Source organism: Centruroides vittatus, unplaced genomic scaffold (assembly GCF_030686945.1).
Source record: "Centruroides vittatus isolate TY-2023 unplaced genomic scaffold, ASM3068694v2 contig_1777, whole genome shotgun sequence".
NCBI classification, from domain to species: Eukaryota; Metazoa; Arthropoda; class Arachnida; order Scorpiones; family Buthidae; genus Centruroides; species Centruroides vittatus.
Genome location: NW_027121088.1, coordinates 839,778 through 864,891, shown reverse-complemented (window position 1 = coordinate 864,891; position 25,114 = coordinate 839,778). Strand labels below are relative to the sequence as shown.

General features: G+C 32.9%; 1 protein-coding gene and 1 long non-coding RNA gene across 2 annotated transcripts in view; one reads left to right on the top strand and one right to left on the bottom strand.

The window, feature by feature from the left end:
- Positions 1-25,114, bottom strand: part of LOC136969360 (centromere protein F-like) — a 352,144-nt gene that overhangs the window by 95,002 nt on the left and 232,028 nt on the right. The gene's annotated exons all lie outside the window — the stretch shown is intronic.
- LOC136969372 (uncharacterized) overlaps positions 1,254-25,114 on the top strand; it is a 33,143-nt gene continuing 9,282 nt past the window's right edge. Inside the window, exon 1 of the long non-coding RNA XR_010879813.1 lies at positions 1,254-1,507. This is a non-coding gene — a long non-coding RNA (uncharacterized lncRNA). The remainder of the gene's footprint in view (positions 1,508-25,114) is intronic.

The window sequence follows — 25,114 nt, the reverse complement described above, 5'->3', positions numbered from 1 at the left end:
TCGTAGGCAGACTTAAATTAAATAAAGATTAAAACTTTCTTCAATGATGATTCATTTTTAATAATTTACTTTCAATTAATTAATTATGTTTTCATATATATTCAAAACGTTCTTTTAGATTTATTATGTTATAAATGATACAGTATGTCTCAAATGTTTGTAATACCCAAATAGGTTTAAAATAAATTAGGCCTTTATAACATAGTGGTCCAAAGGGTTTTTTCAATATTTCACTGGTCTTTGGACAGAATGGTTGAGAAACTGAGCTGAGAAATCTGGAATCAAATTTTAAACTAGGGGCCCAATCCAGCATTGTCAGTTTTTTAAAACTAAGTAACCAAATATTGCCAGCTTTTTAAAATCCAAAAAAAGGTGTTGAATAAATATTATGTGATTTTATGTATTTTTATAGCTTTATTAATTAAAAAGTAAGTCATGGGATGCATGGTAATAGATAAATTATATATGCAGTATTTATCATATTTGATTCCACTGATTTCACCAGCCAAATTATTTAGCTGTAATAAACGTTTTCTTATAAAACAAATAATGTAAGTACAGTATAAGAAAGGCTACAAAAGTTGTTTTCGATAAACAGTTCATTAAATGAAAAATAAATTTCAAAGTTAATTGTACATTATTTAACAAATAGAAAGGCAAGTACAGTACATCTAGAGTATCACTAAAACTGTGTTAATGCCAGCAAACTTAAGTGAATCTACATCCAGTTCTGATTCATTGTTAGTTTGGTAATGCATTGTGTTATTAAAAGATTGTAGCAATGAAGATGTAATTTTGAAGATTTTACAATCGCCTTGTTTAGTAACTCAGAATGCAAGTAAGAAATCTAATTGGCTAGTAGGACAGAGCTAAGAAGTATTTTGAGTATCTTTGAACGGTGTGCTGAGTTAGCAAGTTAGACTGAATCGTATGTAAAATGGAGAATGGCGTAATAATCGTAATTTTAATAATGTTTGTGTGAACACGGTTCAGTATTCATAACATCTAATGCTAAGATTGAATTTGAAGGCCATTTCTTTTAGTTTTAATAGCATTCATATAAAAATGATTCTGTACAATAAAATATTAACATTAAATAATAATAAAATTTCATTAAATTTGTCATAATTTAATGAAATTTCAGAGAATATATATTAATAAAATCTGACGTATATCAAGCGACGTATCAGTGACGACAGTCTTAAAATCCACTTTTTCATTATTGTCAACGAACCAATAATACAAACGTAATTCTATTGTTCAATCGAGATGAATTGGCCAATTTCTGTCAATTTTCTTCAAAGATATTGGAATTTTGCTTTGTTTTGAAAGAAGTAACTTAAGAAAAAAGCTTGGAAATTGCAAAATCGTCGATACAAGAATGGAAAAGCGAGAAAATACATCACTAAAATATGAGATAGATGAACACAATAGATTCTTTTCAGTCAGTAATAAAGAATGAAGGCCAAATGCGTGTAGAGGGATAATACTTAAATTTATATGTCAGGTAAGTCATTTGATTTAAATACAAATTATTTACAGACAGTTCTGTGGTTAAGTGGTTTTGTCCACCCGTCACCATAGAAAGATCGGTGTTACCTGACGAAAATTGAGGTGTTGGATCATGGAGCTATAAATAATTGGAGAGGCAGTGGTGGAAACATTTCTATTGATAGCTTCAGGCCAACCTCAGGGTGTTAGGGCGACCGTAGCAGAGACGCACTTTTGTTGATGCGCTCGTAGCTGGGAGGATGGGAGCCTGCTCGGGTTTTATGGCAGGCGGTCTCTGCGAACTTGTACTGCTACTGCACCTACCTAAACGGATCGATGGAAAATGAATTTATAATGTCTTTAGAGTCGCTGCTATCAACATGGACAAGACTATGTGCTGCAAGTAGACGCCTCTGGAAGTGGATGCCCGTGCAATGGTTCCCTGGGAAGACTCTCCTGTCTTGATGCACAACGAAAACCCCGTTACGAAGAACTCCTGCTCCAAACTCCTCAGCACTCTGGTAAGATACAAACACCTTAAATCTTTACTGCAGATACAAACACCTTAAATCTTTACTGCAGATACAAACATCTTAAATCTTTACTTTATCTGTGGAATGCCTTACCCGATCAGGGTAAGGCATTCCACGTCACGGCCTCCAATTGGGAAAGTAACCTCTTTCTCCGTGAAGGTAAGTACACGCAATTTGCCGATTGGAGGTTCATTCACAGAGCCCGGCTCAGCGTCGTCCCACTTAGAGGACATAGGAGATTCGGCAACCTAATGAAGAAATGCCTCAGATGTAACCACACCAACGAGACACTGGCCCACGTACTCTGCCACTATCCCACCAACATGGTTGCAATCATAAGACGACACAACAACATTCTCCACCTCCTCGTCGCCGCAACTGATAAAAGGAACGCCCGAGTCTACATCAATCAGAAGATACCGGAATTCCACCAGAACTGCAGACCAGACTTCACGATCATAGACGACGATTCAAAATCGGCAACAATTATAGACGTGGCCATCCCATTTGAAAATGGTAGAGACGCCATCGATAGAGCCCGCAAGCAGAAGATTACCAAATACCAAGACTTGGCCAACTTCTACCGTGCACGTGGATACAACACCTTCGTCGATGCGTTTATTGAGGGTGCCCTGGGTGGATACGACACCGCTAATGAAGCCTCCCTACGACGCCTAGCAATCTATCGTAACTATGCGAAGATCATGAAGAAGTTAATGGTCAGCGACAACGTCAAACATAGCCGCGAGATCTACATCAGACATCTAGAAGGCAGCCACAGTCAACGTAACAACTACCGTCAGTATAACAACGAACGGATTCCCCAAGTCAATCCAGCACTCGCGAAAGAAATTAATGTGTATCCATATCTGTCAGGCTATGAGCCCATGTATCGGTATCTTCAATTATCGTCACTTACCATGTTACTGTCTCATCCCTTTTAGCTGGCAATTTGTGCCCATGGAGCGCGTTCCCGTACCACCAGTGACACTCACTTCTGTTTTGTACATATCTGTCAGGCTACGTGCCCTTGTCACGGTATCTTCTCAATTGTATTTACCTCCTTTTTGTTTGGCTTGCGCCCATGTCGCGTATTGTTTGTCACCCTCCAGTGTAACTTCCCCCATGTCACGCTCACCCACAGCTGGCTATGTGCCCTTGGAGCGCGCTTAATATACTTCCTATTTTTTGCATCTTATTCACATTTATTATCTTGTTTAAATACCATACTGTATATTTTTATCATTTTTCTTAACAGCAGATTTGAAAGCCTTTTATTATCTGACTGTCTATTTCCAAGGTAAATGAACCTTATGTTTTGTTTACGCCGTGTCTAGCTTCGTTCGAGAACCTCGTAACGGATTGCCGAGCTGTCACCTTGACCGCTCGGCCATCGGAAGAGCATCGCTGGTGACAGCTACTGCTTTACAGAAGTATGCCGACAAGGTGGCAGCCTACCTCTATGGGGCGCCTCAGCTGGCCGGAGGGTCATCCGCCACTACCCACAAATTTTGAAGTTGCCAAAAAGAGGCTCCAGGTATTCTGAAGAAGCTAAGGAGTGACGAGAAGTTGGAAGAGTATGGACGAATGTTTCGAGAGTGGGAGGAGACTGGAACTACTGGTATTGAACGCATTGGGCCGGATGTAGCGATACATAAAGGATGCTACTTGTCTCACCGCCCTGTGTATAACCCTAAGAGTAAAACCACCGCCATTCGACTAGTTAGTAAAGAGAAAGGGAGAATCTTCACCCAACGATTGTCTTGAAAAAGAACCGAACCTGGTAGAATTGTGCTCTCGAAATTTAGTGACTCAATTTGGAGTTACTAAATTTCGAATTCAACTTTGACTAGATTTGCCAACCATCCTCCATTGAGCTGTATTGTTCTCCCGCCTTTTTTTTAATAGCGAGGTTGAGGCCGAAGTTTTCAACGCGAAGACGTGTACGTCGGACGTTCGGCACCGCTTTTCTGTAAGCCTAGAAGTTTGGCAATGGCGTTTGGAAAGTCAGTGGAATCATGCTCGACATTCCAAAGGCTATTTCAAAACTTCTAGGCTTACAGGAAAGCGGTGCTAAACGTCCGACGTACACGTTTTCGCGTTGAAAACTTCGGCCTCAACCTCGCCAATAATAAAGTCCTCCTTTTGAGTACACTAAGACCGCGTTTAGCGCTTAGGATGCGTTCCTAGACAACAAAGCGCTAAACGAAACAGCGTTAAACGAGGTCATTTTAACCCATAGTAAATAGGGAAAAGGGAACATGCGACCAAAAATAAACAAATTTTACAATAAATTTAAGTTAGTATTGTGCAAATTAATATAAAAATATCTGTTACATAACACATAAACATATACACACAGAAATAAAAAGTTCATTTTGTGATGAAGGTCCTGGCTCTTCTGGAATTCTGATTTTTTGTGATGAACTTGTGTAGTGTCATTTGTCGCTGTTGCTTTCGTTAAGCAAATGTCGGAAGCAGATCCAAAACGCCTCGTCTTGCTTTTGCACTTCTTTCAAAATCTGGATCATTCGCTACAGTTTGGTAACGATAACCGAAATCGTTGATCAAACTTTTACTAAGGAAATCTGTAACAAATTCTTTGGATTCTTCGTTTTCAGAATCACTATTTTTCAGTTCTACATGAATTCCTTGTTCTGCCAGTTCTTGAAGTCGTCGTTGGTAAGTCTCTCACCAGAAACCTGCAGTAACTCCTCAATATCCTGCTCATCTACATCTCCTAGTTCTGCTGTATCGATTAAGTTGACAATTTGGTCAACGATAGGCTCTTCTCGTGTAGAATCCTTGGATATCTCAGGCCATACCTTCTTTCACACTCCGTTCATGCATTTAACAATTACCGTATTTACTCGCTTATTAGACGATCTCACATATAGGATGAGGTGTGACTTTAAATATTAAAATAAATTGTAGTAATAAATCGTATAATTTATATCGTATAATCACAAATAAAATGTTAAATGCACATACATGCACATATTGTCCCGCAAAAATTATTGGCATTTTAAACTTTAAGAAAAAATCTTGTAAAATCGACAACATGATTTGTTCACGTAAAGTCGAACAATCGGGAACCTTTTTTTTTTTTTTTTTTTTTTTTTTTTTTTAACCAACTCTTAACAGTTGAATCCACTCTGCGTCGATTACATTTATGAGTTTTTCCGAATTCTGATTTCCGAATAATTATCTGTTTTCATCTGGGAATGGATTAAAACTTATATCGGGCTCCCGTGTGATTTTGGAATTTCAAATTTGAATTCAATTCAAAAGCTTTGTTTTTCCTATTCCTATTCATCTTTACTCCTAACAATACACAAGAACGATTCAAACGTCCCAGATAAAATACTTTTGTTTTTAAACACCAGAGGGTGAGCATCCGGTAAAAAATGCGAACACACGGTTCACAAAAATTATTGCGAAAACACAAAGAATCCTTCGCTCGCGCGTATAGGACGACTTCGGTTTTTGAAGCAATGAAAAATGAATAAAAACCTCGTCTTATATGCGAGTAAATACGGCAATTCTTGTAAAGCGAAGTCAATATTGCCTATGGCATCCATGATGATATATTTTTTCCAAAATTACACCAAACAAATAAATTTACGGGAAGTACAGCTCTACGACGAATTGCCACCTTTTGCTGTTTGGTCTGTGTTCGGAAATAATAATATTATATACGAATCAATGAAATGCCACGATAATTTGAATAAGCGTAAATTTTGAGCTTTTTAAGGTTTCGAGCAGACCGCGTTGTATCGAATCAGCGTTAATCGAGGATGCGCTAAATGAGGTTTTACTGCACAATTTAATTGTTTGTTTTTGTTTCATTTTGTTTTATTACTATATCTCTGAAATGTTACTGGCAACTGACGTTCTTATTTTAAAGTAATAGTTTCGTCTTTATTACTCATTAGAGTAACAAAAAGTGAAGGCATTATTATTAGAGTGGAGCAAGCAAATTGAATTTAGTGACTCAATTAGAATAGCGTTGGTAGCAGTCCTAACATTGAGTTTAAAACCGTATCTATTGTCTATATAATGTTTTATAATTTACAGTTACAGTACACATCAATTCATACACGACTCCAGCTAAATATAAACTGTATATTAAAGAATTATTTTCTGTTAACTTAGTAGGCGAACAAAGAAATAAGTTAAACAAAGGCATTTGTCTGATTAATAAAGCAAATGAGATACAATCAAAGAACATTTTGGAGATAGCTGGAGTCGTGTATGAATTGATGTGTACATGCACAGAACGGAAATGCTATGTTGGAGAAACAGGAAGAAAACTGGAAGTGAGGCTGAAAGAGCATGAGGCAGCAATTAGATTAAACAGAATAGAATCCCCGTGGCAACAGCGCTGCAGCATAACAAATTGTATTATCGACCGAAATAATATTAAAATACTGTATAAAGTAAAAAATCGTGAAAAACGACGTATTATAGAACATTATTGTATTAAAGGGACATGCAAATTGTATAAATTTAAATACCGGCGCATGTATTGATGCATGCTGGGATTGCTTGATGGATTATAAAAGTACTGGCAATGCAACAGTGTAATATCCACTGAAGAGGCTGTTAAGCGAAATATATATGGATAAAATAAAGTAAGAAATAGTGAAAGTAATTTACTGGTCTTTCTCTGTCTTCCGACTCTGTCGAAATCGGAATTAAAAAGTGTATTTCACTTGTAGTTCTCGGAATTTTTTAAAAGAAAAATTTCTTAGAATTTATTAATTTTAATATTAGATTAACCGATCCCATTGATTTTATTATTTATTGTTTGACTATGTTAATTTTCTATTTGCTATTAATATGCCCCAAATTTATCATAACGATCAAAATTGCCATTAAAGTGACTGTTTTGACATTTTACTTTTATTGACTCCAATATGCATTTCGGGCCTATAAATTCGTCCCTCTTCAGTTAGGTACAATATTATATCTACATAGACAAAGTAACAATTACATAAAAATCATCTTAACACGACAAAAAATCTAAAATAATCTATGTCTAGTTTTTACTTACAATATTAAAATCAACAGCTAAAGAATTTTTGAAAAAATATAATTTTTAGTCAGTTTAATAACTTAAGGAAAAACCGCAAATAATAACGATAATAATAATAATGGCTCTCCCGTGGTCACCACCTGGTCGTGGTGGGTAATTTTACTGAATCATAGAGCAATGCAGGCTGGAGCACAAGCACCTGGCAGGGACACCCATGCCAATAAGGTCTATGTGGAGAAATAAAGCTAAGAGTGACCACACCCACATTCTGTGGAGGTATTTATCATGGTAGTAACCAGATAAAAGTGTGATACCGGCTCGGACGTGGCCCGGGTTAACAAGATCCGCGTGCGTGGGTTAGACAGAGGCTCACGTTCGAAAAAAGGCCACAGTGTCCCTTGGTTACCGATGGTGAAAGCAGCACCGGCCCAAGCATGGCTTCTGTAATGCCCTCAACAAATGTGAGGAACCATCTTAGCCTTGGTGTTTCTGTGGTAATGCATCCACAGACCACAAAGGCTGGAAAACCACGTTAATGGATGAAATGGACAATAGAAATGAACGAGTTTATCATCCGTACTTACTACACCATCACAAAACTCGAAACAAACATGACAGCATACAGACAACAACTACACCATAGTCACACAACAATGTCCTCATCTCACTGTAACCGAACAAAAGGTTGTTGATAAAAAAAAAAAACAATTATACACAACAACCTTATCCCACAAACAACACTTGAACTTATCAAACAACAGGTTGCTGATCAAATACATCAACAGACAGAAACATCTAACATCAATGATCACGTAACCAGTCAGGGTAATTCAGCAACGAGCACTGATTATAGCCAGTGACGTAACTAGGGCGGTGCCAGCGGTGCCCAGGCACAGGGCGTAGACCCTGGGGGGCGCAGAAATGACCTGGACCAAGTTTTGGATCATAGTTACAGATGCTCGCACCGGGGGCATAAAAGGCTAGTTACGGCGCTGATTATAGCACATACACAACAATTACTACTCATGGCACTACAGACACTTCCTCATCCACCACTGATAACAGACGTAGATTTAGTTAATACTTATATTTCACGAAACATGATTCTAGAAACATTTCGCGAAACTCACATTATATTTCACGAAACTCACTAAATATACAGGTACAGATCTCACATAAAGACCACGAATACCAAAAATCAACACGTCAAAGGTAATAGGAAAAACTTCATTATGTAAACACTCGTTTACATCACAATCTCAGACATTCATACATTAGTTTATGCTGGGGCAGTCATAATAGTGACACACCGTGGACTGAAAATACAATTGCAGACAGATACACACAAAACACAGTTCTATCACAAGCCTGCCTGGCAGAGAAGAATAGAAACACAAATAAATGACATTAGACAGCATTTAGGCAGCCTAAACAATACACTAAAAACAACATACACCCAAATTAAAGAAACAACTCAAAAACATTTTCAAGAAAATAAAAACACCAAACATGAACATCACACACATGCATTACAGAATACATTAATACACTAAAACAAAAACTTGCAGCTAAAGCACGGTAACATAATGTTATATATGTTACAGTCAAAATGCGTTCTAACTAAAAACGGGTTTTAACTAGTTGAAACTAGTTTATACTGGATATCTTTGTTAAAACCCGTTTTGTCTAGTTAAAACTAGTTTTAACTCAAATTCATTTTTGACTAGCAGTAAATTCTAGTTTTAACTAGTCAAAACGGGTTTTAACAAAGACATTCAGTATAAACTTGTTAAAACGCATCCTAACTAAAAACTGGTTTTGACTGCAACATATAGAGTGATTCGGGGTAAGATGGTAAGGGGAGGAAGATGCCTACTTTTTGATATTTTCAAACGGTGACGTCAGATATTGCCATGTGTTTGTATGATGAATCGTTGCGCCAATATTGAGTGCGGAAAGCTGTAGTTGGCTACCGTTACCTCATTTTCTACATCCGAGAAGAATAAAAGCAAGATAAGAATGAAGTTTTTGTTGTAAAATGTTTCTAGAATCATTTTAAAACTAAAAGTTAAAATAGAATTTATTAAAAATTTCGAAAAACAATTAATGTGTGAATTAAGGTTCTGAAGTTTCCATTGTGAGCTACCGCCGATCCCGATCGGACATGCTAGAAGACGTGACTCCACTAGGCATCTTACCCCGACAGATGGGAAAGATACCATATTTTTCTTGGGGTAACATGCCTATTTTTTTGTTAATTGAATTCCAATATGCCTATTTTAAATAAATTTTTGTTTTCTCGTTTTATTGCAAGATATGCATTGAAATTATATAAGGACTTCTCAAAAAGGTTTTTGGACTGAAAAAAGCTTTCTGGGCTGAAAAGCTATAGAACACATTAGAACGGGCGGAAACTTAACAATACTTATACTGCGCTGTTATACTTACTATGAAGTACTTTGTACTACATATGCAATAAATTAAATTTGGTTAAGATATTCGAAAATTAATTTTATGCAATTATATTTGTTATCTTACCCTAATGTCATTTGGCATCTCAACCGGATACTTGGGGTGAGATGCCTAAAATGCCAGACAGTAAAAAGTCGTCATTGCAAACACAATATACAATTGTTTTTGATATACTCCAAAGTTTTATTTGAAAAACATGTTCAAGAATTTTCGTTAAAGGCCTCCAAAACCCAAATTATCGTTATAATTTCCTTCATAAGCAAAATGTTAGGCATCTTCCCTCGAATCACTATACATGACTTTATTTATTTCCCCCAAACATATTTATGTAGCTAAAATTAGTTTTAACTAATGTTAAAAGTTAAAACTAGTTTTATCTAAAATCAAAACATGTACAGCAGTAAATTAACTAGACAAAACCCGTTTTGTCTAGTTAAAACTAGAATTTACAGCTAGTCAAAAATGAATTTGAGTTAAAACGCGTTCTAACTAAAAACGGGTTTTGACTGTAACATATATACTGGAAGACGAGATTGGAGCGGAGTTCAGGTAGCGTAATTGGCAACGCATCTGCACGGTAAGCAGGCGTTGCGGGTTTGCAGTACCGCTCCGGGCCGATTCTTTTCTTCCAGTAGTTCTAAATTATTTAATTAAAAGTTATAATCATTAAATTTTTTCAGAGATGGCGCCTAACGCCTCCCTCTAGTACCAAATTGTTTCATAATTTATTAGTATTATAGCCGTTATCTATGCCCGATGACATACGGCATTGTTGGCTTGCGATTAAAAGTTTATTCGAGAAGACGGAATAGTGTGTATGGGTTGAGCACATGTCAAATGTTCCGATCAAGGAAGTATTTTGTATCTTATTTGTAACAATTGTAAGCAGTAAAGTTTATTGAAAACTTTCGAAGATTTGTTCCTATGTTTTCCTAGTATTCATGTTTTTGAATAAATGTTATTATTATTGGTAATAGTACACTATTCTACACTGGTGTTCAAAATTAAGAGAATTTGACATTTTGTCAATTTTAACAAAAGTAATAAACTGAAAGTACAAATTATACCATCAAATAAGAATGAAAATCTTCAGTGTTGAATACCTATGCACCCATTGAGGGCGACAAACTGCTTCAAATGTGCCAGGCAAACGGGTCCCAACAAGTCGTTCAGCAAATCTGTCGGATCTGCACGTGTGTATGGACAGAGTTTTCACTGCGGAAGGCATGAAAAGCACACGTGGCTTTGTCACGATTAGTTCGTTCATATTCCTTGGTGACATTCACTGTTTTTCTTGCAAGAATTGGTTCAATTTCACAAGTAGGCCTAATCAGGTAAATGAATAGCCACGAACGTTTTGATGACGGAATGAAGTGGAGAATCGTAGGTAGTTTGCAGGCGGGACAATCACAAGTGAGGTTGCTACAGAGCTCAATGTAAGGCCGAGATTCCACTAGCGTAAAAACGGGCGTAAAACCCCTCGCCGTAAAAACTTAATCACGTGACCTATTTGCGTTTGCGCTCGGATTGCGGTGGAGGTCCGGACTACCCTAATTCATGACTTTTTTTATTTTAGAAATAATTAGTACTTTAGGCAAAATTTTAAAGAAATCTTATCTTGTACTTTAGAAAGTGCTATTTGAAGTATCAAATTACTGTTGTAGAATCAGTTTTTCCCGAAACTTACATTAGTTACGGAAAAAAATATTAAGGTGGTCGGTACTGCACGAATCTCCTGTAAATTTAATAATCCCTGCTCAAGTTTAAAATCAGAAAACTGTTTTTACAGTATTAAAAGGATTTCTATCTTCAATCGAATTTGTTATCCCGTACCTTTCAATTTAATTGCTCTCTCGCTGCAAAGGCTTTTCCGTATAACCTTTATATCACAAAATGATAAAATCATTTTTTCTAAAGTCGTTCGTTGGCGACCTTAACGGTTTTCCTCTTTTTTATAATTGATTTTATAATTACTCTTAAAATTTTACAGTAATAATTATAACAATACATTAAATGCAGACAGGTTAAACAATATCCTCATTGTACGAAATATAGAGAAGGGAGCTCCCATTCTATGGCATAAGAGAAACAGTAGACCACCAGATGAAGGAACGTTGTTTAAGTTGTAGTTTGATCTTCACATTTCAATATGTAGACAAAACTACAACTTGGCAAGCTATTATGCTATTATTGTGGTTTTTTGTGTCATTCTAAACTTTGTTCGTTTTTTTTGTCTTCAAGTTCAATAATTGAAATTATAACAATAACATTACAATACACACACTATACACTCATACGTATGTAAACAGAACTCATAAAGAAACATTTTATTTTAAAAAATCCGTTGAAATTCAACGGGCATATATGCTAGTAAAGCAATAATTATGTCTGCAGAAAGCTTGCTTATTGTTTTAATCAAACTATATAAGCATGCATAAAGTTTCAAAAAAAACCCCTCTAAAAATTACAAATTACCTCACACTAGTAACTGAGAGTTATAAATGAATGAATAAATAAAGGAACACAATAAAGGACAGAAAGGTAATTTAAATTCTAAATTTCAATTAATCCTTCTCTTTCATTGATTCGATCAAAGATAAGATTTATTGAGTCCAACTTTGCAGAGTCGAATTGATCTTTTGTAATGTTGGAATATGTTAATCGAAAACGGTATAAATTATCATTTAGACAGCTAAGATAAGATATTGTTCAAAGTTGAATAATATATCTCCCGAATGGAATATAAATCTTTCGACAAACTTTATTCTTGAACAGAATTTAATTATCTGTCACTCTTATTTGCATATTTCTGCGCGTTGTATTATCGTGAGTCTTGACAATTAAACCGTTAATGTTGTAAGAAATTGTCGAATTTTTTATTCAAAATGTTTTTGAATTGGCAATTAGAATTGTACTTAAACATTAAACACAATTAATTTGTAGAAAATTCACATTTTTTAAGTGTTAGGTGTTAAATAGAGAACAGTAACAAAGCATCGCTTTGGTTGTTTATTTAATTTACTTCATCGGTGCTAAGAAATAATTTATTAGTACTTCTCAGCTAAAACAAATTACTCCTTTAAATAATTAAAGCATTAATGAAGTAAGTTAATTGCTTCGATGTGTATTTTCCAATTGTAATGAGGAATTCCTTATTCTTTCATCACTTGCTACGAGGAAAAACTTGGATGCCACCATTCTTTTCTTGAATAACTACTAATGTTTGGAGGTGAGAAAACGACTTTATTGGTTGCTACAGATCCGGACAATCCCTAGATTAGGGGATGAATTAAACATGAAGCCATTGGTCTCCACTGGATACCACTTGAGCTTGTCACGTCGTCAAACGGCGTGACCGCAAAGATTGTGCCATCACCTAAACCTTTAAATTATTCATGGAAGTAATCAGGATGTCTTCTAAAATCAGTTGCACGTTATTACAGTTTATTTAGTAGAATTTCCTACTAGGATTTACAAACTTAACCATTGCTAGATGTCCTTTTCGCATCCCTGGATCAACGATGGATCGTAAAATATTGTATGGTGAATCCTCATAAATACGTATAAACTTCGTTAAATTATAATTATTATTTGTACAAGAAATTTAAAATTAAATTTAAATGAGTTTAATTAATACAATTTAATGATTTTTTAATGTATAATACTTAAATCAACGATTAATTTTTTGACTACTGCTAATTGCTCCTGAGCCATTTCTACTGATGGTTACTTTCAAATAAATTTTTATTGACGGAAATATGAAAGATTTTTTTACAAAATAAATAATTAAAAATAGTTTTCTTTATTTTTTAAAATAAAAGTTTAAATAAATCTTTAAAATATGATATTTCTTAGATTTATTTTTGTGATACAAAAAATGACACTATTTTTTTTAATTTTCTTGAAAAATTTAAATTTTTTAAAAAGAAATTTAATACAAAATTATTGAAACTATTGATATATTTATTATTATTATTATTATTATTATCGATTTAAAGCTTTATTTGAAATTTTAGATCGATAATAACCAATGTCCCAAGACCAATTTGGGCCAATTATGAGATGAGCAAAGTGTATAAACGACCCAGCGTCCCCAGTTAATGAGGCCTTTTATGCACTTGTAACACTCGTTCCTCAGAAAATAAATAAATAAACAATAATGGTAATGTAGTCAGTGATTAATATTTCTCTTCGTTTGTTATCATTAGAATCATTGATTCTGGATTTATCAGTTTCCGTTGGTAGTTTCTCCTTGCAACGGCTTGGACAGTAAGTAAATAGACAAACACCTGTAAAAACAATAAACAACTTAACATGAAAATTTGACTAAAAGGTGTCAAATTACTAGTTTATATACGTATGATTTATATAGATATAAGTATAACTATTGATACATCTGAGTACAAAAGTAGCTATAAATATCCTGTAATCAAAATAGACCACGTATATGGAAAGCCTCTCTGGACCATAGTCCTAAAGCATAATGAGTAAATGAAAATGCAAATTAAAACGTTAGTACAATGATTTTAAATGATTACAATGATTTTAAATATTTCTTAAGATAAAGATCCTCAAAAATAATTCGTCAACGGTCCTGTATTCTGTAATGGCGTCAGTACCTAGTTATATAGGTATAATTTATGTAATGCATACATAAATATTGTTGGACTGCAATTTGAAAAAATGTAGACCTAAAAATTACTACTGTCGTCCATCTGTCTATCTTACCTTAATCTCGAGAACGGAGTTAGATAGATTAGATGAAAGACAAGACCAGATATGGAAAGCTTAGAGGCAGGAGGCTATATATGGACTACCTGTCTAGACCAGAATTGAAATCACAATTTCAGGATAATACGGAAGTCGCATGATTTCAATTAAAAAATTTTTTCAGAACAAAGTTACATAGGTGACAGGTATGACTCTGTTGTTTTCAGGAAAAGTATGATGTACAGGGACAAGACACAACTAATTTGAAGTTGAGAGCATAGCATTTAAGTTAAAAATATGATTAAAAATTGTAGCCCGGCATGTGACGATGTCACAATAATTTTTGCTCGTATATATATATATAACTACAAAATAAAACTTATATAGTACATACTTAATTACACTAACATTTACAGCACGTAAGTATAAATTACACTTTATATATGCTTACATTTAGAGACTAGAAATACAATACTAGGAACATTTACTCTTACCTTTTTACTTATTTATTTACTCATTTTCGTATTTTTCCCCACTTTCCGTTCAAAAAGCATCATAAATATTCGTAAAATAGTTTTTCCAACGATTTTTTCCACATTTTTCATTAAAAAACTAAATGCATTATCTGCAGACAAAACATCTTTGATTACTTTTTTGGATTCTACATCATTCTCCCGTTTTATCTCATTAAAAATCAAAAAAGTACTTAAAAATATAATACAATTAATTTACTACAGGTTAATATTTATATAACACTACTTACCTTTATTAAACACTATTTACTTTATGATAAAAGCAAGTAGTAAAAGGTAAGTAGAATCGATATAAATAAATTAAATATTTAACAAATGAAATTTGTTATTTGTCTTAAATAACACATAAACCCATTATTTGATACCGAAGAAGTGTATTTTCATTAATTATAAATAAAGTACTTATATAAAGATAAGCAATACAAAAGACAATACACTATAAACACAACCTTTGGTAGATCATTAAAAAATTAAATAAAAGAATCCAAAAATTATATAACAACTCAACTTTATTCTTCTTAAGATATTATTGTTTTGTATTTTTTTTTCTACCGGGTAATTGGTTTTTTAGATAATGTTATTTTATTATTTAAAATGTTCTTAAAAATACATGAAAATTGAATATTATTAATATATAATTTGGTTCGTTCGGTAGGGATTTTAAAATATTTATTTTTATTTCATTCTAAAAACACAAATTTCAAATAACTCATCATTAAAAATTCAAACGATTTCGATTAAATTTTTATATTTGAATTTATAGCAAAAAGGAATTTTTTTTTTAGTTTATAAATATAAATATTTAAAAATATTTCTTATTAATCCGGATTACCTTTTTGAATTCTAAAAAACTTTTTGAATAAATTTCTTCGATCTTTTTGATAATCTATTCATATTGTTAGGAAGGTTTTTAGGTTAAAATATTCTATTTTAAATTTAATTTATTTTCTTAAAATTTTTTACTAGTTAATATTTCAAAAAATGTTATTTTTTGTTGTAAAATGTCAAATTACTTTATTGATTATCATCTTTTAAAAAATGAATTATTATTTTTTTCACTATTAAACAATAAAGCAATTTTTAAAAAATGAATATATTAATACATTAATTCGAAAACATTTTTTAAGATTAATTTTTTGAATAAAATAACCATAATTACTGTAAAATGCTTTTTAATGTTGCGAAAAAATAATTGCAAAATACACCGACAGATGGCTGTAGTAGATTTAATTCCGGTAAAGTTCTTGGATCTTTTCAAAGTGACGTACTTATTCCAAAAACACACATCAAAAGAATTAATAATTGAGTAAAATGAAATAAAATTTTATGTAAAGCTGAATTTTTTTAACACACAAAATTTCTAAAATTCGAAGGGAAAAAAACATTCGAAATTTTGACTTTCATGGGTGATCGATCGAGTTAACAATCAACCTTCCAAAAACACGTAACATGGTTTTTTTAGAAGCTGTAAGAGCATCAAAAAACTGAATAATTTATTTATTCGCGATTCAAATTCCGCTTTTATTAAATGAGTAAAAGGTTTTTTATTTTATTTTTTTAGAAATATTTGAAGTTCTAAAAAAATTGCAGGTCTTTCATTTAAAATGGGCTTTCTGAAAGATTTTTTAAAAGGGTTATAAATTTGAAAAGTTTTAGTTAGTTTCTTTGAATAAATGCGAGTCAAAAAGACAAATTAATGATAAACGTGGTCAAGGTTATTCTTAGATGAATCTGTCAACAAGAAGAAGTCCTTGGAAATTGACGTGTGGTGGGCAAACGTCCAAACAGTCCAGTGGCTCGTGAGAAAAGTCCGCCACTCGGACGCCACAGATTCAATAGACGAACAACCCTAGAATTGCAAAGACAACAAAGGACTTTTGGGTTAATTACTAAAATCAATTTGCTACAAAACTCGGCGAGTGACAAGCTAAGCGGAACACATAAGAAGAAATATTTATATAACGATGCTTAAAGTAATAATCAATGCATCGCCTTTAGCATAAAAATAAATTGAAGAGGTTACTGTAGCAGGGGGAGATCATTGATTAAGTATAATTTAAGTCTCCCCTTTTTGTGATTTATTTCTATGTGGCCACTGTTTAACAGCGAGTTTCTTTTAAATAAGAGACTTTAACGGTCAGAGGACCGAGATATTTAAGGCATTAGCCTACCGCTGTGGTGGACTCTAAGATCGAATCCGGGCGAGCACCCTCAGGAAATTTTTTGAAGACTGACTTGGATATGTTGGTGCCTAATCCCACACTATCCGCCCATCTCCGTTGCGGGCCTCACCGAACCCATAATGGACATGCAACAAAGGCCTTCTTAGTGTCCTCAGGACGGAAAGTATCAAAAATAAAATAAAATAAAAACAATAAGAGATTTACTGTTTAGCAGTATGCAACAAAGTGGACTGCTTAAAAATATACATTAAGGGATAATTATTTAACATTTCGTGTTTCATCGTTGAAGTATTAAAAATGGATCCCACTCGCATAGAAATAAGCTAGAAGAAGGAGCATCATCGACCAAATACAATCAATGATCCCATTACTCTAGTTTATTTCTGGATGAGAAAAGTTCTTTGTTTATAATATTAAATAAGAGGATCAACTCATTAATAGTATGCAACATATGAGATCTCTGCGAGAAGACATTATTTAACACTTCGAGCTTTGTTGTTGAAGTATTAAACAATGAATCCCATGCAGAAATAACTGACAAAAGACCATATATGATTAACGATTCCTTCAAGCATGGCTTACTGCACATAAGGGGTCCACTACAAACAGGAAATCTTTGTTTAGCACTATACAACGAGTGGATCACTATGCGAAGTACTGTACATCGTTTTAACACTTTGAGCTTCGTTATCGAAATATTAAACAATGAATCCCTTTGCACAGAAATAAGCCACAGAAGAGGGGAACATCGACCAAGTATGGTCGATAGCATATAGAGCAATGCCGTTAGGTAGTTGAAATTAGAAGAGAAGTCCCCAAGGCTAGATGGAGAACCCAGTGAGTGACGTGACAAAGATTTGTCAAAAGAAGGCTGTCCTTAGAAGGGTGGATAGCAAAAGATCCCTTTCTAGCTGAAGGGGAAGAATAGTTTTGCAATTTCTTACTTCTTTCTCGCTAAGCAGAAAACTTGATAGACGGGGGAAAAAGGGAAAGTAAATTGTTCATTTTCTTGGAAATGACTTGTAAATCTTTATTTAAACGATCGTAGAAAGAAATATTGATTAAACAAATAGATTTTTGTTTAGAAATATTTTAAAATTACCATTCTTTCATGCAAAAAGATTTTCCGAAGAGAAAAATCTATTTAAAGAGGGGTAAAAAGGAAAAAAACAAGGGGGGAAAAAGATCAATTGGCAAAGTTTCCTCGGGGTCTTGGGTGCGACATTAATCAAAGGATCCCGCTTTTCGAGTCTTTTTTAACTACTTCTACTAATTATACAAATTCTTCTTCACTAATTAGACTATCTGATATGTTTTTAGAATAATCGCATTCGACGATAAAAAAGAAAATTAAAAAACCAGCAACATATATATTGAAATTAGAGGAAAAAACTTTAAAAAAACACTAGGAAAAACTTTATAAAACTTCATTGCAATTGATTAAAAAAAATAAATTAAATAATCGATATCTCGATGTCGATAGTTAATCAATTGGTATGTTATTTCTATTGTTAGGCTCTATCATAAGGAGCCTGAAGAGAAACTGGATTCAGATTAGGGTGTCTCCATACGAAACTCAGTAGAGGCCCCACACTTTATTACCGGTATTTATTTGATGGTGGAAGGACCTCTTATATGTTACAACTTAGGATCAAGTTTAAATCCGGCACGGTCATGACTGACAGTCATTTAGCCTAGGCCTCACGTTTGGAGGACTCAAAATATTACAAATAACTCATTCTTTTGCACTTGTTATGTATTAAAGAAAAATACCTATTTTTTTGTCAAATTTTATTTTAAATAGTTATTGTTTGTTTGTTTTTAATTCACTGAGAATCTCAAACGATGAGCCAGGGCTTCTCTTGACCTCTGAGATGTTCGAATTAAAAAGAGATGAGTTTTCCATCTCTTCTCTCAGCAATCATAATTTAGAATTGATACAGATATTATCACAACAATCCAAACTGACTATGGAATACAAGAACATAAAGGATAGATACATTTTTTAGCAAGCTTTTTGGGGGTTCGGCCAGATCCACAATCGTCCGATATATTCAAACGGACCACCCCAAAAAATTTCTGGGATTTTTGACTCGTTGGATTCGATTTCGGGTGCTCTAGAGCTGCAGGATAATACCTTTACCGCTCGGCCATTTGGCCTAAAGTATAGATACTAGTAATTGTAATTTAGAAACTGATATAGATAATAGTCATGGCAATAATTAATTACTTATCTCTGTATTGTTTGAGGTATCCGTAAAGCTTGGCAGTATTTGTGACAATTGTCATTGTTAAATAACTGATTTATTGCAAAATTTCATTTCGTGAATGAATCCATAATAACTTATTGTTCTATTTAATGAATTTATTCACGTATAATTGCTGTTATATTGTAATAAAGTATTTCACCAGTTGGCTAAAAAAAAGAGATATGATACAATTTAATTACAATTAATCAAACTTTTTACGACGATTAAAACGAAACACATTTAGATTAGATATTGAATTTTAAATTATAGAAATGTAAGAAAATGTCGATGATATTTTTTTTTAAAAAAACTTTAAAAATAGAAGGAATTTTTTGGATAATTGAAAAGTGATGCTTGCCAGTTTAACTTTGGTAAAGGGTGATTTAAGGTCATTAGAGACCAAAATCATTTAAGATGATGATAATCCCTTGTAACTATTAAGATGTTTAAATTAAATTTAATCATTTTAAACTCCTTTAAAGGCCATTTAATTTTATTACTCGTGAATTTGTTGTGCACATCTTAGAAAAAAAAAAAATTCAAATTCTAAAATATAAAAAATCTTTATTAAAAATAAACATAAAAAATTAAATATTTCAAAAAGTACTTTTGTAAAATAATATATTTATATTTTTTAATCTAAAAAAGTGATTTTTTTCTTTGAAAAGGTGCTTTTAGAAAATAGTTAACTTTTATGAATTTTTTAAATAATTTTTATAATAAAATGTGACTTAAAAATATGTTTTTAGGTCTAAAAATTTCAATAAAATGTCACTTAAAAACACATTTTTAGATGACATTTTATTGAAATTTTCTTCAAAAAAAGTAAAAACTAAATAATAATAATAATAAAGTAGGCAATGCTGTTTACTTTATTATTATTATTATTATTATTATTATTATTATCATTTAACATTTATTTCAATGGGCAGTATTGCCCATTGAAATAAAAGTTTTATGTCAATGGGCAGTATAAAAGTTAAATGATAAAATTAAATAAAATTAAAAATTAAATAAAAAAGTTAAAAATATATTTGTTTTGAATGAATTTTTGTGTAAAATTTTTTTTTATTTACACAAAAATTCATTCAAAACAAATGTATTTTTAAATGAAATTTTTTTCAAGAATTTAAAAAAAAAATAAAGATCTTTCATTAAAAGAAGCATATAAAATGTAAAGTAGCGTAAACCGGATAAAAATAATATAATTTATTATTTTTTCTTTGTTTTTTAAATCCGAAATCATTCAATTTGAAAGATTTAGTATGAAAGAGTCGATTAATCCTCGAACAACTACATTATGTTTTGAAGATTATTTTTTTTTTATTTCCAAAAGAAAACTTTACTTAAACTCGAAGATATAAGATTTTCTTCTAAAAAACACAAGTTTAACTAATATATTTTCAAAAGTTTTTGATAAAAATATTAAATTTGTCAATTTGAATGATCTTTTTATATTTATAAAAAGGTAATTTAAAACATTGTTTGTTTTTTTTTGATTTTTTTAATAGAAAAAATGTTAAAAATAATTTTAAATCTTTAGTGGGGAAATGTAATAAATTACGTGTTAAGGTAATTCTATAAAAGCGATACAATTGTTTTCTTTGAAGTTTTTTTTGAGGTTGAACAGCCTTTTTTTTGTGTAGTAAAGGTTGAAAAAGCGACAGTTGATGCGAAGTGTCACGAATTTGTCACTAGAAAGTGAAAAGCGGTGGAGTGAAAATCGGATGTGATAAAACTGTGATATTTTTGACAACGACGATTGAATTCTTCAACTACTGAACATTTTATTTATAAAAATATAGACTTGGATCTCTAGAAACTTCTAATTTATTGAAAATTATTATTATTAATAAAAAAAAACTGAGAGAAACAAAATTAAAAAATACTTCTAAGGAAAATTTATTTGATTTATTCGCGCGATGTGTCAGTACATGAGAACTACAAGCTATAGTTTTGCTTATTAGGAGCCGACCTTCAATGGGGTTGGACAGAATAAATGTGGCATAATAACAAAGTAATGAATCGAATTAAAGTTAAAGGATTCGTGTTTGGATTCCTCAAGAATGTAGGATGAAATCGTATCACTTAGGTGGCGTTTTAAGGAGTTGTGAGACTAAAAATAAAAGGACCCACCAGTGACCAAGCGGTTCCGTTCCCTGAACACTTGGAGTTCGGTCGTGGGTTCGCGCCTCCACGTCTGTAACGCCCGAATAGGGTCAGTTACCCTTAAAAAAGACTTTCCGGAAGACATTATTCCCCGTGTATAAACAATATATAACTACTAACCACGTCACACAACAGTTCCATCACAACTTACACGGGGCGCCATAGCTTAGCAGCTCTTTTCCAACGAGAAGATAAAAATAAAAGAAAGGATTTTGAACTGAAAGTCTCGAGAAGAGATTAAACTTAAATTCTGCTCATTAGAAAAAAGTTTGACCCACAATGGGATTGGCTAGAATAAATGAAGCATGAGAAACAAAGTTCGACTTCAATTAAGTGTCAATACTCTTAATGGATTCGAACCCGGATTCTTTAAGGATATAAAATGAATCTTATCATTTGGATCGAGTTCTAAGAAGATGAGGGATAAAAATAAAAGAGAAAAAGAGAAATTTCAAACTAGAAGTCTTGAGGCTTGAGGAAAGATTAAACTAAAATTTGGTTAATTAGAAAAGGGTCCAAATTGCATTAGGGTCGACCAGAGTAAATAATGTATAAAAAAGAAAGCTCTTAAGTTAAGTGTTAATACTGTTAGAAGATTCAAACCCGGCCTTTTCAACGATGTAGGATGATGACAAGGTATCACTTGAACTGAGTTCTGAAGAGCTACGGAAGTAAAATAAAAGCGCGCAAGAGAGATTTTGAACCAGAAATCTTGAACAGAGATTAAACTGTAATAAACAAAGAGAGAAATACAGTATTTTGAACCACTACTAAAACGAGAATGGAGACATTTTGAAGTATAAAGACAAAACTTAAGATATAATTTGTTTTTTAAGATACTTCACTTCACCTTCATAAGTGGAGAAAAGAGGGGAAAAAAGAGGCCAAATAATGGTAGCTATTTGTTTGACGTGTATCGAGACATCTCGATCGGAGAGTTGGTTGTGATTAACTCACCCACTTCGCCTGATTAGCTGTCGAGCACTCGATGTCAAACCAATCGCAGCTTCCAAACCGTCATTAAAGCTGCCAGATGCTGGGATAGAAAGTCATCAAACAGAACAATGCGGGTCAGTTAGGAATCATTCGATTTTCTGCTGTGAGCACAGTTGCATCGACAGCAAACAAAATCCTCGACAAGATGATATTTGTTAGCGAAACAAATCGAAAATTCTCAAGCAGAGAGAGATGCTCTTTTCGGAAAGAACAAGCAGTTTTAACTGAAGATGCCCAATTTAAGCGATTATTTTATTAATAAACTAAAGAAAATCAATGAAAAATGAATGTTAATTTACGAATATTAACGTCATTAACTACAATTGGAAAATAGAGCTTACTGTTTTACAAGGAATGGGTCTTCTGTCGCTAGGATAAATTGGGTTAGGGACTTATGCCCTCGGGATCGAGTTGATGCGGAAAAGGAGAATGCTGCAGTTTTAACCTTTCAGACAACCTCAATGACATTGACTCGTTCGAAGCGAGATAAGACGTAAACTCTTTCTACAAAAATAGATTTCTGAACAGAAAAAATTTCATCAAATGCCAGAGTAAATTTTTCTAAAATATTGATTTCTTTGTAAATAAATATAAATTCCCAAAGGTGAAAATATAAGAGATTCTAAAGATTTCTTTAAATCTCTCTTTCTCGTTCTCCCATTGAGGAAAACATTAACAATTATTGGTTACTCAGGCTTTTAGAAAGTGGAAAAAATACTAAACAGCTTTCTAAAATGTCACGTTTACAGATAAATTCTCAAACGCATCGAGGAAAATTACTGATTGTCTGTCTTCCACGCGTTAAAAATAGCGCATTTGATATTCTAAAATATTTTTTCTTGTAGTCAAAGTGAAAGAATAGAACACTATAGGATGCCAAGGATCTCTCGACGACAAATATCCTATAGAAGGAGATAAGAGGAGGTTATTTCACACTCCTTAAACTTGCATTCAGAGTGGAACAGGGTATTTTATATCGCAGATGGAATATGGGGCCTCGGGGAATGACGCATAAACTCATTTTATCTGCCCGCCTTCTATCTTTAGAGTTGGATAAAGAGGAATCTGACGTCGTATGAAAATTTGGTAGAATTTTATTGGTTCTTACGAACCACACCAAGTGAAACTGTACCGTTTTCGAACGTGCAATTTGTCTTTTGCTCTGTGATATATGTTCTTGCAACTATTACGTATCACAGATCTTTTTGCTGTTGGAAAAAGGATTTTCTAATAAAAAAAAAAGCACTGTTTAGGAAATGCTTTAAAGAAGCAAACGTCGATTATAAGTAAAAGAAAACAATTTGTGTCATTTTTAAAAAAAATATTTTTATATGAAACTCAGAGAATATCTTCGTTATTTATGCCCATTTATCATCATTAACTTTCATTAATTCATACCAAAATCATTATAAATATAGAATTAAAGGCATAAATAATTTATTTTACCAAACTTTCAAGGATTTTTCTGAATAATTACTACGGAATTTTGTTTAAAAAACGTTCAATATTTACTTTTTTTAACTTCTGAAACAAAAATACCTGTAAAGTGATAATTGATTGAATTAACGCTTTATTAACTACACAGAAAATGGTAAAAAAAGAAGAGGCCATGTCATGGATTATAATTGAATTTCTTTCTAGTTAAATTAGTATAAACAAGAAGTAAGGGAGGAAAGACACAAACTTACCAAAACTACAAGAGAAAGCAAACAGAAAGGTGTCGGTGGATCATCGATCCATCTCCATCGATCTTCTTAGACAAAATCCGATGTTAGTTACAGTTGTAACAGTAGGGGGTGCCACAACGCTCTTTTCACTTGTCTGATTGCGGTCTGAATGTTGAAAAACAGATGGAATGTATCGGATTTCCTCAGTTGTATGTTTAAAGTCACTACTCCGGATCGATGGTTTTCGATACTTAACTGACTTCTCATTAGTCGCTATGGAAAAAAATTCGAATTTCTTTTATAAAATAATTATCTTCTATCTTTCTAGTTTCTCTTTTGTGCTTTAAGATGTGTAAATTTGTTGAATATTTCGTAATTTACTCGTCGAAGAGCGTAATCTGATGGAAGTAGTTTGAAGTTAAAAGCTTCTCTAAACAAGAATGTTGTTTAGAGAATTGGATTAGAGACAGAAGGGCACGATTTAATTTATCAAAAGGATAATGGGAGAATAATTTGTTGAATAGAGAAATTTTAGCTTGTTAAATACGTTGTTTAATTGATAATGGCCATAGTTGAGACTATTATATGTTGGTAGTATGCATTATAAATACGTGCCACCATCAAATAATAGTTGTACTGTCTCAGTTATTAGCATATTCAGATCGGGTTCGGATCCTGGTCCTCAACGACAGGAAGATGATAGCGCATTAATCTTAGCGGACCAGTAGTTAACACAGGGCTGACCAAAATAATGACCATTTCGGACCAATCCGACCATTAATAGCATGAATGAGAGATGGCAACGACCCCAATTAGTAATATGCCGACTTGTTAAACATGAGGTTTGTACAAAGCCAACTACTCTAATTTTCCAGAAACTTGCTATTTATTTGTCAGAAACATTCGTGACTCACACGACATAAGGCGTAACCGAAAAATGCAAATAATTTTTTTCAACAGCAAAGGGAACAAAAGGGAGAATTTGTTAAACAAGTAAATGTTTTCATTTTTTTTCTTTTTCTCTTTTGAAAACAACTAAATTGATATAATCTTGTTTTCTTAAATATAGCCTA